At 51.9% G+C, this 11584-nt stretch overlaps 1 long non-coding RNA gene across 1 annotated transcript; it reads left to right on the forward strand.

The window, feature by feature from the left end:
* Positions 1-377: 377 nt before the first annotated feature.
* On the forward strand, positions 378-7263 carry LOC121667631. Its single transcript, XR_006017128.1, has 2 exons — positions 378-1970; positions 2152-7263. It is a non-coding gene; the product is annotated as an uncharacterized LOC121667631 (long non-coding RNA).
* Positions 7264-11584: the final 4321 nt, after the last annotated feature.

Consider the following 11584-nt stretch of genomic DNA (forward strand, 5'->3'; position numbering starts at 1 on the left):
TCGTGTGAGTTGGAAAACTACTGTCAGAGAACAGATTGTTCCTGTCTGCTGCTCCACCACGCTCATCAATAGCCGTGTGTCATTTGCCATCTGGCGCAGGGATCCCAGCGGGCGCCGTCCAGGAGCTGCGCCGGCACTGCCGGGTTCACACAGCTCGGAGGCTGTCTGGCTTGGAGCAGCACCTGTTGGGCAGTGGGCACTGTGGTGTTTATACTGGTGGGTATGGATCACAACCCAAAGGCTTGGGAACAAGCTATTATTAGATGCATGTATGGACCAGCCGTGGGGCTCGGGTTCTTCTTCCAGGTAACAAGTGACAGGACAAGAGGAAGTGGCCTCAGGTTGCACAAGGGCAGGTTTAGATTGGACATTAGGGGAAATTTCTTCATGGAAGGGGTAATCAGGCACTGGAACAGGCTACCCATGGAGTCACCATCCCTGGAAGTGCTCAAAAATGGAGTGGGTGTGGCACTTGTGGATATGGGTTAGTGGTGGCCTTGGCAGTGATGGGGAATCAATGGCTGGAATCAGTCTTTTCAGTCCCAACAAATCTGCAATTCTATAATTCTGCTGCTGCAGCACAACCAGTGAACAGCTATCACATCCAGGACCATCATCTGGGAGTCCCCAGACCCTCTTTGGCCATGTGGTGGGTGTGGAGGGAGCTGGGAGGGATGGGCATGGGTTCTGGATGAATTTTAGGGGTCCATCTGCCTGCATTTGTCCATGAATGGACAAAACATACAAAGACAAGCTCCTCAGAGTACCCTGGTCCTCACCAGCAGCTTTGTGTGTCCCAGTGTGGGACACATACAGGTAGCTGTATGTGCCTTCAGGTGAGGACCCTATACCCACCGTGGCCTCTTCCCTGCAGCTTTCCAAAGGCATTTCAATGAACCTGGTGTAGTGGCAGGGTGTGGAAATGGTGAGTCAGGCCCTAGAATTGCCTCAGAATAGACTCAGCTGCTGCTCGTGTTCAGTGGAGGTCATGGATTGTTCAGGGTTTGGGGTTTTTTTTTCAGATGATGTCTGGATTTAGAGATTTTGGGGATTGTGTGTCATAGTGTGGTTTTGGTGTGGGTTTTATTTCTGTAATGGAGAGACTCCTTGCCTAAAAAAGAACCCTGCATACTCACTGAAGTTGTCACATCTTTGTTCCTAGGAGGATCTGGGAGCACAAAGACTCCTGCCTGGGATGAGGCTCGTGGCAGACCATCAGACATGGGGGCCACAGTCCACATAAACAGTGTCTCCCACCCACTGCACTGAAGAACAAATGACTCCACAGCACACAGAGCACACAACTACTGACTCCTCAATCTGTTCTTTTCCTTTTTTTCCACTCCATTTTAGTTGCTGATGATCACTCCCAAGCTTTGCCCCAGGCTCGGTGGATGTGATTCATCTTGGCTGCTGTGAAGATGGAATGGGAAGGTTCCAGCACTGCTGTCCACTGCCTTGGTGTGACAGGCTGCTCATGAAATCATGTGTTGCCAGCACTGTGGGGCCATGTATCCTTTTGAATTGCAACGCCCTATATGTGACAAACAGCCACTTCATCCGTACAAGCTCATTCTCCTTTCTCCTTCTTTACGGGAAATTGGCAGACTCCCAACCTGTTTCCATAGGAACAGGCTGGGAGACCAGGAGACCTCCAGCTGCTGAAGTCCCAGCATTAACACAGCCATGGCCATAAGAGAAGCTCCTGCAGCCTCTGGAGATCGTGGTCATTGGAAAACGAGTCAATTTGTGGTGGAGATAAGGAGCTGATAACCAGCTTACCTGATGCTGCCTGGCTGATTTTAGTGGAGGATAGAGAAAGTTCCATTACTTGCCCTTGGATGGTGGGACTCATCCTGCTCCCCTGCTTTTTGGGGACTGCCCCAAACCTCCCACTTTCCCTGAGCAGAGGCTTCCCCGCAGGATGGCAGCATTCACTAAACCTCCAGCGTCAGCCAGAGATGCCTCAGGTGTCTGCTTTGATTTGCTTCCCTCTTATGAAATGAAAAGAGAGGAAATAAATTGTGGCACAGCTCCCCCGCCTGACTTTCTGCTCAGATGCCAGTTCTCAGCTCAGGCTATTGTTCTGCAGAGTTTCATTTTAAACTCCCTTATTACACACACTAAAATATCACTTCCTTGCTCTTGCAGGCAGCCTGTGCCTACAGGAGAGATTTGCACTTCTTAATCAGCTGATGGTGGTTTCTAGGGGAAGGAAGCCCTGGGAGTGGTGGTTTATCACCTGCCGTGCTGGTGTCTCATCTTCTCTGCCCCAGGGCCATGCTGTGCTCTCACACTACTGGTAAGAGTTGCAATTAGGGTTTGGCCTCCTTGCAGACGTGCCCATCAAACACTCCAGGCTCCTCATATGTGGAGTGAGGAACTGGGCTGAGCTGGTTCCCACCTCCTTCCAAGCGTTGCACTTTCTCCAGTCTGGCTGCAGATGTACAGCTGGGAACCGACATGGAAAATCTCCATAACTCCAGAGCATCAGTTCCCCTAGGAGGGAAAAAATGCTTTATTTTCTTCTAATGGATTTTTATGGTAGCTATAAACATGGAGTAGATAATGCATGGGAGATGGTGCCCCATTCTGAGCCTGCAGCCTTGGTATGGGCACCAGAGCAAGGAGCTGCATCCCAGAAAGGAACTTCTCCTCCTGCTTTGCTTCTATTGCTCCCAACAGACAGGTTCCCACGTGGGGAAGCAGCAGAGCTATCCAGGGAATTGCACAAGCTTTTGCCTTGCTGCTGAGCGAAGGAGTGAACCTGAGCTTTGGTACAGCCCCAGCAGCTGCCATGTCTGTGGCCACAAGACATCAAGCAGGAATTACTCATCCTGAGAGCTCCCAATGTGGAGCAGAGGGGAAGGGGAACTCCCTACACCTCTGTCTGTGTGATACTCATTCCCTCAGGCATCAGTGTGCTCCAGGGAGGGACAGTATGCTCCCATGGCTCAAAGCTGCAGTGGAGCCCAGCAGTGAAAGGCAGGTGGGCCTGGCACATCTGCAGCAGAAGGAGCCGGCACGCTGACTCCCACGGCAGCTGCAGTGGTGGGAAGCAGCATGGTTTTATTCTGTCTGGTACAAAAGGTACCCTTGAAAAAAGGCAGGAGAAGGCAGACTGTGGCTCAGCCACCTGTATGGCAGGACATGCCACGTGAGCATGGCCTTCACTTTAAGTTCTTGGATGCTCAGGGGCTCTTTTCATGTGGTTTTAGAGCCATCATGGCATGTAGGGTCAAATCTTCCCTGGAGTGGGCTCCTTGGGCTCCTCCCTCCCAGTGTCATGATGGCCAGGGGCTCCTTCAGCTTGGAAAGGAGCTGTGGGGAGACTGGCTGCTCAAAGCATGCTTCAGATGTCCATCTCTCTTGGGCTGGTCAGCCTCTCCCTTACCAAGGTGTTGACTCAGGTGACGGCCAAAGCATTGCTGCAGGAGGTCAGACAGGGACCCTAGACAGACTGCAAACCACCCAGCTTGTTCTTGGAGGGGGACTAGCGAGGAGAAGAGGGTTCTTTTCACTGCTCTTAGCACATCCGATGCAGTGGTTCCCAGAGTCAATCAGCTGAATTAATGAATCCTTCCTAAAGCCAGATTTCAAAGATCTTCCTAGTACGTGTCAGTTGACATGGCATTAATACTCCCTTCTGTGACCTTTACATCACCATCCAAGCCCAGGTTCTCCTTTTTGTCCTTTCATATTTAATCTTAAATCTGATTTATCTGCAAGAGGGCTTTATCATGTGCTCAGACAAATCTACAGGATTTCACAATCCATCCCTGAGGCAGAGCCATGGGTGGGAAAAGCATTGACCTGAGGATAAAAGCATCACATGCACCCTGGACAGACCTCTCCACTACTACTCCCTTGCCACTCATCACCACTCCAGTACCTGATTGTTACCTGTGTTGCTTGAGGTACTTGCTGACCCCTCCTTTTTCTTCAATCTCGGTGCTCAACAAACTCTGGGGACTGCCCGAGGCAGCAGCCACTGCTCTCCACCCCTCTTTATTTATGTGCTATTGAGCACAGAGAGACTAATGGACAGGGAAAAGCCTGGCACAGCTGGGTCTCCGAAGGACTTCCTTGCATGTCGGACTCCTTCATGCCTCCCATGAGATCCCATTACTCCTCTTTCACTGCTTTTTCTTTATTTGCTGCAGATCTTTTTTTTTTCCATGCGGCGCAAACTGACTGCTGCTGGAGTCAGTGCCATGTGCTGATGGAGACACAGGAGGGTTGGCTGGAGGGAGTAATGGATGGCAGAGGAGATGCTGGTTGCAGATCACAGGGACATGTACAGCACTGTAATTGGTTGGCTTGCACAGATTTCCTTCCAAACAGCATTTTTTAATCTAAAAGAAAGCAAGAAACTGGAACATGTCTTGCTTCATTCATGGCTTCCCTGGAGGCAGCAGCTGCACGTTAAGGAAAAAAGAGAAGGAGGAGGAAAAAATAGTCAGAAGCACCAGGTGGCTGAATATCTTGCAGCTTAATTGATTCCTCTTTAATTAGAACAAAACCTGTTGCACTCAACCAGCATTCAGTGCCAGCTTTGGAGAAAGCAGCATCTTCCCTGGCCCTGTACCAGCACAGCTTGGCATGGAGGGAGGAGAGGAACCTTAGGGAACCATGCGAAGCTGACAGTGCTTCTTCCACACCTGGGAACTGGGGCAAACTCCAGCTCGTACAACTTTCTTCAAGGCAGCAAGAGCAGGATGAAGGGGAGCCAACCATGTCAGTGTCTGTTGCACACTGAGCTGCAGCAAGGGGCTTGGCTGGGATTAGCTGGAGTAACTGAGACTTCACAGGGATTTCTGTGCCTGTGCCTGACCTCACTTGGGAATTGCTCACCACTTCTCCCACAAATCCAGTTATTTTTAAAATGGGAAAGAGCTTAGCTTCATTTGCAGTGAAATGGCTTCTCTGCTTTTTGCCTCTTAAATTTTGACTGGATGTCCAAACCCTTGCATGGCTGCAAACCCACCTGCAGGGCTGTGTTTAGCTCTGGGGCCCCAACATAAGGACATGGAGCTGCTGGAGAGATTCCAGAGGAAGCCACAAAGATGTTTTCATGGCTGGAGCACCTCTGCACTGGAGACGGGCTGGGAGTTCAGCCTGGAGAAGAGAAGATTCCAAGGAGACCTTAGAGCCCCCTCCAGTGCCTAAAGGAGCTCCAGGAGAGTTGGAAAGGGACTTTGGTCAAAGGGCTGGAGGTACAGGACAAGGGGGAATGGCTTCCCACTGCCCGAGGGCAGAGTTAGATGGGATACTGGGAGGGAATTCTTCCCTGTGGTGGTGGAGAGGCCCTGGCACAGGGTGCCCAGAGAAGTTGTGGCTGCCCCATCCCTGGAAGTGTCCAAGGCCGGGTTGGACAGGGCTTGGAGCAACCTGGTCTAGTGGAAGGTGTCCCTGCCCATGGCAGGAGGTAGGACAAGATGAGTTTTAAGGTCCCTCCCAGCTCAAACCAGTCTGTGATTCCATTCAACCAGGTTCTGCACTGGCTGGTACAGGTTAGGTGGCAATGTCAAACCTCATCCCCTGCAGCACCTGGTCACATCTCAAGTGCTTTTGGCAATGCCACCTTATGGTTTTAATTCTTTGGTCCTTGTGACATGTGCAAGGGTTTCCCCTGGTGCAGGGTGGCTGTGGGGGCTCTCCTGTCCCCTCACAGCTTCTCCCCAGCAGACCCAGGAGCTGCACTGCACTCCTGGCCCTGGGCTGCTAGTTCTACTGAAATATCAAGGATGAAGTGACAACTTGTCTGTGGGGTTTGTAGGAAAGCCCCCACCACCAACTGGCTTGTGACGGCTGCTGTTGTTCCAACACAGTGACTGCTCCCCAGCAGGAAACCCCAAAATAATCATTTAAGTAGCAAAGTGTCATTTTCCAGCCCATCCCTGCTGAAAAACCTTTCTTATGGTGCGAGCACAAGGCCAGCAGTCTCTGGGAAACCAAGATGACTTCTTCCATCCATTTAACATGTAAAGAGACACAAATGCTATTAACACTAGCCTGGCCTCTCATCAGGCAGCCCCATCCTTTGTGGGTGCTCCCAGGAATTACAGGGAGAGAAGAGGAAGCCGATATGCAAACACTGTGGCTGAGCAGGAAGCTCAGAAGGTAAAAAGCATCCTGCCAGCTCTTTCATGCAGCCCCAGCCCTGCTCTCAGCACTGGGCAGGGGACCTCGCAAAAGTGGCATTGTCACAGGCTCCAGCGGTTAACTAATCCCATTGGAATGGCCTGTAGCCAGAGCTGGAGCATCTGTCTGGGCTTATGAGGGCTCAGGAGCTGTTTTCAGGGTGCTAAGCTGTTCAGCTGATGTTACCCACACTGCTTGGAAGGCGCGATCTGGCCTGCAGACCTCACACCGCTGCACTGACAATTAACAGTAATGAATGAGCCCGTTGGTGCCAGGAATCCCAACGCTGGCTAGATGAATTAGCAGCGGAGCAGCCTTAATTTTACCTTGGAAAAGGAGCATATCCATGATGGAAATAGCTACAGGACAGCTCCCCACCTCATTTTATCTCTGTAGCAAGTGCAGGAGAGGGTTTCCTGAATGTTTTTCTTCCTGAGTTCAAGAGCTGGGGGACCTGATCTGGGTTGCCCAGCTGGAAGCCACATCTCCTCCTCCCTCACCACCCACCCCACCCCCTTGTAAGCAAAAGCTTCTCTGCAGGGAGTGAGACTCCCAGCTCCTGACTGGGGAAATGCCAGCATACAGAGGTCGTAGCTCAGCACCAAAGCAGTTGCCTGCCTGATCCAAAGCCCCTGTTCCCTGCCTCCCCCTCCCTCACCCCCAGGAGCTGTCTCCCACATCCTTCTCACTCCCAGCAGGCAGATGCTGATTCAAACCTGTGCCCTGTGGAGCTGTTTACTTGGATTTTCCTCTCCCTTGTGGAAGGCCAGTAGTTCCCCACTGTTTATAAAAAGTTCTACCTGTGAGGGACTGTTTAGCAAAACAATAGCTATTTTCTTTTCTTTTCCCCCCCCTTTTTTTTTTCCTCTTTTCCTTGGAAGTGCACTTCGCCTCCCGTCACTGCACATTCCAGCGCTGCTGCAGGCACATTGCATGGGGCTGGGTAAAGATGCCCAGACCTTCACACCAACGGCATCCTTCTCCTTCCTCTCACTCCTGGGACTGGGAAAGTGAAGGGCAGATGCAGGGAGGTGGAGATCTATGCTATTGTTATTATTACCTTTCTCTTTGGAGAAGCTTTAATCCTGAGCCATTAATAAAAATGGATTTCATGCTGCACATAAAGACTGAACACATTTTGCATTGCCTTCATGGGCAGTATCAGAACTACAGCTGCCTTTGTAGGGCGGGGCTGTGCTGCACTAAGCCATTAATACTGGAAATTAAGCTCCAAGGATTTAATGACCTATCAGAGAGTCCCCCAGACTGCTGGAGGTATTTTTAGGATTTAGAGGTATTAGCTCAAAACTAAAAAAGCCCCATCTATTGATTCATCACAATTCAAATACTGCCCCTCACCTTCCTCCTCCTTCTTCTCTGCTGGCTCCACAAAACCCATAGCCATGTTTAGCTAGGGGAGCTGTTCCTGTTGGCATCCTCCTAGCCCACATATGGGGATGGAATTTGGGGCACCAGACCCTCAGCCTGCCATCTTCAGAGTGAGCTGAAGCCAGCAGTGCCCCATTGCCAGGCTCTGAGCAAGGCTCAGAGTGGTGCTCATTGGGAAAGGATCCAGCTTCCCCTTATCTTAACCAATGAATTAACTTTGGGAAAGTTATTTGCACCCCAGACAAATTTTATCATTGTTTATTTAGAGGTGAGGGATGAGCTAGAGGGAGTAGCCCAGCTCTGATTTTGAGCAGAGTTGGGTGAGCATGGGGAACCTCAGTGCAGAGCCAGAGGAAAGAGCATCTGCCATGCCATCAACCTCCTACACTCCTTTCTTGAGCCACAGCCCAAGAACATGGGAACCAAAAATCCTTTTTGGGAGCAGGTCTGGAAAACCTCTCACTGCTCCCATAAAACAAGGCATCTGGGGGTTCCCCCTGGTTTTGCAAAGTGCCAGCAGCTCTTGGCATGGGGGGTCCAGAGATGTAATCCTAGTCTCAGCTTCCCTTTGCACAAGGGAACAGGGATGTACTCCCTTCACTGGGGTCTTCCCAAACTGTGCAGATGGACCCTGAGAAGCACAAAGCTGCTTCCTGAGGATGAACAGGACAGCTCAGCACCACCGAGGGGAATCACTGGACCCAGCACACCCCTTGTGGCACCAAGTCTCACTTTGGCAAGGGGTCCCTGTGTCAGGAATGCCTCCAACATTGCTCCACTGTTGGCCCCAGTGGCAGAAGGAAAAGAGCTCTCATGGCTTGTGGAACAGAGGGTCTGAGGCACTGGCAGCAGTACGTATAGATCATATATTTGTGTGTGTAACTCTGCACAGAGAGCTGCATCCTTACACACCGCACAGGTAAATACTTCTAGATACTGACCTCTTCAGATTAAAGTCCAAGGCACTTTTTACAGTGAACAGGTTAAAGCCATAGTTTAAAACATGCCTGTTTCTGGGTACAGCTCAGGTTTATGGCAATGCTGTGGGGACGGGCTGTTGTCATATAGGCCAGTCCCCACTCCTGTCCCCCAGCTGAGAGACTGGCCCTGAAGGAGGAATGTAAGCCTGGGGCTGGATCCTGACCCCAGAGACATGCAAGCAGCTCCCACTGGCAGGTGCATCGGCAGTGCCGAGACCCCGGCGGGGGAAGAACACTTTGGGCAGAAGAAGGAGCAGAGCTGGGTGCACAGCTTGCAGCACCCAGAGCACCAGGGCCCCCAGCCAAGAGCACCCACTGGGCAGGTTGTTCTGGGCCCTGCCTGGTGTCTCGTGGGGCTCTGAGGTGGCTCATCCCATAGGGAAATAACTAATGCCATGGAGAAGCTTTTTCTCTCTCCTGCAAAAGCCCCTCTCTACAACCTTGAACACTTTAGATATCTTTTGGGAGGGAGCTCAGAGTCAGGTGGGAAGAAGCTCAGACCAGTACAGAGCCTGGCAGCAGAATCTTCCCCTTCCCAAACTGCTGAGCAATCGCCGCCACCGCCCCCCCAAACATACCTGGTGGCCATGGCACAGGGCTCTGAGCTGGCTGGGAGATGCTGGGCAGGAGAACCCCAAGGGAGAGTGGTGCAGAGGACCAGGAATCCCCATGGGAGCCCCAGACCTAGCTGGCAGTAGCAGAGGCTCAGCTCTGGTCTCAGAAGAACCAGCCTCTTTCCTCCATCAGAGCTGGTTCCTGCAGGGAGATTTCAGGTCGGGGGTCCAGAAAGGAGCCTCCAGAACTCATGGCAGCTCATTGCTGCTAGGGCTGTGCTGGGTTTGACTGTCCTGGAAGGGTGAGACCTTCCACCAACACAGCTCTGACAGTGGTAAGAGTGACAGCATGGCAGTGACTGCAGCTCTGATCAGGAAGGGCCAGTGTAGGGACTTTTAGACTTTCTCTGGACAAAAGCAGCAGGAATTGGTCCCATAGGTGCTGCTCATTTCCAGGTATGTCATGCTCTGTGTGTGAAGACTGGTCAGGACGAAGTGTGGCTGCCAAAGAGCAGTTTAAGACTTATGATCCAGTAGGGATCAGATCCAGCAGCTCAGGGGTTGGAGGTAAGGAAGTGATGCTCTCTGAGGCTCAAGGAGTCCATAGAATCACAGAATCACTGAATCACAGAATGGTTTGGGTTGGAAGGGACTTAAAGCTCATCTCGTTCCACCCCCTGCCACGGGCAGGGACACCTTCTACAAGAACAGGTTGCTCCAAGCCCCATCCAACCTGGCCTTGAACACTTCCAGGGATGGGGCAGATACAACTCTGGGCAGCCTGTTCCCAGCTGGAAGGCTGAGACAAAGTAGTCCCTGCAAACTCATCTCATTTCTCTTTCATGCTCAGGGTTTTGTCCTCCTATGCCATCAATACCCTGCAGTTGAGCAAAAGCTGCAGCTCCCCAGTGCAGGGTGTGAAATGTGAACTGGACATGGCCCAGTCTCTTGTCTCAGGTAACAAATGAAAGGACAAGAGAAGTGCATGAAAGTTGTGCCAGAGGAGGTTTAGGTTGGATGTTTGGAAAATTTCTTGTGTCTAAGTGTGGTCAGGCTCTGGTACAGGCTGCCCAGGGCAGTAGTGGAGTCCCCATCCCTGGAGGAATTTAGAAGATGTGTGTATGGCACTTGGGCACATGGGTTAGTGGTGGGCTTGGTGGCGCTGGGTTAACAGTTGGACTTGATGTTCTTAGAGGACTTTTCCAACCTTAACGATTCCATGATTCCATGAAAATATGCTCCACACCACTGCTTCCTCAAGAGCCTCTGTCCTGGAGGAAAAGGGGAAATTTGAGTGGAGTCCCTCTTTCAGCTGGAAGAGACAACCTGAGGGGGATGGCTTTCCAGAACCTGGGAACAAAGGGGAGCCTGGCCTTTCCCTAGGGAGAAGCAAAGCTCTGGTGCCATTGGGCTACACACAGATCCAGACCTGCTAGAGGTCAGCTTCCAAGTAATGGGAATGAATACAAGGGGGATAAAGGAAAACAACTCAGGTTCTGCACCTCTCCCTGCCTCCCTGTCCCCTATCCTCACTGGCAGTAGTAGCTGTACTCAGAAACAGACATTTTTGGCAGCAGCCTGGCATTGCTGCCTGCTAACAACCATGTTGGGTACAAAACCATAATTGAAAGTTACCATAACCATCATAATATAGCAATATATTTCATAGTTAAAATAAACTATTATGCTTTCCCCTATCATTAAAAAAGAAGCGAGCAGTACAGAGGCAAGATGCAAACCCAGGTCAAAGCTCCTTAAGTCTGGACAGAAACATCCATGAGTTTGCAGAGAGACCGTTGAATTTTTCTGGTATTTCTAGGATAGTTCCTTGCAGGCGGCGCAGGAAGGAGAGTCGTGGAGCAAAAAAAGCCCCCAAGACTGCCAAAAATGGGACTGGCTGGGTTAGGTGAGTCCTGGAGGGACATTGGGGATTGGCCCCATTGGAGTGTGGGGTCAGATGCTTCCCAGCTGCAGGAGGTTGGCATCTCTTTGCGATTTTCCTCTTGTGCTGTTCCTCCACCTTGGTAGCCGATCTCAGCTCTTCTCTCTGTCCCTTAGGGTATCCAAAGTGATGATCTCAGGTGTGTGGATAGGACTGGCTGGGGAGCATTTACTGGAGCTGTTTACTGGAGCCGTGCCAGCCCAGGCTGCTGGTGACCAAGAGCTGCCGTCAGGGAGCAGGGCAGCAGCTCTGGGTGGGCGCGCCGGGCTGGATGGCACTGGGGGCTCCCCACCACGCCTGCCCTCACCGTGGCCTCGGGGTGGCTCTGCAGTCCTGGCAGCGGGGCTGGAGGGGGGTTAGTGTCGGTGCTGGCCACTGTGTAGGGTGCCCAGGGTGATGGATCACGGCTACTGGCACCAGTGCTGAAGAACTGGCAGGGGTGTGGGTGAAATACAGGGGTGCAGGGGGTGGGGGGTGGGGTGGGTGCTGTGGGTTGCATGGGCTGCACAGGGTGGGATGGGGGCTCTGGGGGTTGGGATGGGGATTCAGGGGTGTGGAATGGGGGGTGCAGGGGG

Source organism: Corvus kubaryi, unplaced genomic scaffold (assembly GCF_017639235.1).
Source record: "Corvus kubaryi isolate FWS band 111438036 unplaced genomic scaffold, C.kubaryi_AGA036_p1.0 37373, whole genome shotgun sequence".
Classification (NCBI taxonomy): Eukaryota; Metazoa; Chordata; class Aves; order Passeriformes; family Corvidae; genus Corvus; species Corvus kubaryi.